The following is a 1,139-nucleotide window of genomic DNA, read 5'->3' as shown; positions in this document are numbered from 1 at the left end:
CCATATTAATACTTGATAGAATTCTGATGTCTGATAATACCTCTATATTGGGCAGCATCCAATTAGAATATCAGTATAGCTTTCATTCATCAAAGAAAATACTTTATTCATGTTCCCAAAACAAAATGAGAAGTAATGTTGGGTTTGAATTGAAAAAAAAAATCCAAGTTGAAATACAAATACAAATAGTTTTCATTTGGTGGGAGCTGAAGTCAGGGTATACATTCTAATCAAAGGCATTGTCCAAGTTTTTAAAAGTCTACCAGGCCAAACCCTTCGCTGCCTTCACTGCTCTTGCTTTGCTTTTCCCTTTTCATTTCTCTTGCTTTGCCTTCAGCCTTTTTCTTTGCCTCTGGTTCATCCATATTGGGTACTATCCAGGCTGGTCTAGAAGACTCTTTGTTTCTCTTAATATCGGTCTCCATTTTCATGTCATCTTCTTCATCTTTCACCATATGTTGCATTTTCTCTTGGCAATGTTTGGGTTCCACCACAGTTGCTATCTCTTGAAAATCTTTCATTATAACATTACTTTCTATCTTGGGAATACTTTTAAGTCTGCTGAGCTCTTCGGGTGCATTCTTTTTTCTCTTTTCAGCATGCATCTTCCATTTCCACTTACTCTGTAAGCTGTTAGCCATGTTTTATCTGAGAAACACAAAAATGCTTGTGCCACCTAACTTCCTTTTTTTCTTGTGTCTTTGTCTGATTTTGGTATCAGGGTGATGCTGGCCTCATAGAATGAACTTGGGAGAATGGCCTTTGTTTCAATTTTTTGGAATAGTTTGAGAAAGATTGGTGTTTATTCTTCTTTAAAGGTTTGGTAGAATTCAGCAGTGAAGCCACCTGATCCTGAGCCTTTCTCTGTTGGGAGATTGCTGATTACTGTGTCAATCTCCCTGCTTGTTATTGGTCTGTTTGGGATTCATATTTCCTCTTGGTTCAGATTTGGTAGTTTGTATATGTCTGGAAATTTAATATTTCCTCCAAGTGTTTGAATTTGTTGGCATATAGTTGTTCATAATGGTCTCTAAAGACTCTTTATATTTCTGTGGTATCAGTAGCAATGTCTCCTTTTTCATTTTTGATTTTTGTTATCTGGGTCTTCTCTCTTTTTTTAGTTAGTCTGGCTAATGGCT

At 36.3% G+C, this 1,139-nt stretch overlaps 1 pseudogene; it reads right to left on the bottom strand.

The window, feature by feature from the left end:
- Nucleotides 1–259: 259 nt before the first annotated feature.
- Nucleotides 260–641, bottom strand: LOC134366694 (protein LLP homolog; annotated as a pseudogene).
- Nucleotides 642–1,139: the final 498 nt, after the last annotated feature.

This window comes from Cynocephalus volans, chromosome X (assembly GCF_027409185.1).
Source record: "Cynocephalus volans isolate mCynVol1 chromosome X, mCynVol1.pri, whole genome shotgun sequence".
Taxonomy (NCBI): Eukaryota; Metazoa; Chordata; class Mammalia; order Dermoptera; family Cynocephalidae; genus Cynocephalus; species Cynocephalus volans.
The sequence above is the reverse complement of the archived record's forward strand: the minus strand, read 5'-3'. Positions and strand labels throughout refer to the sequence as shown.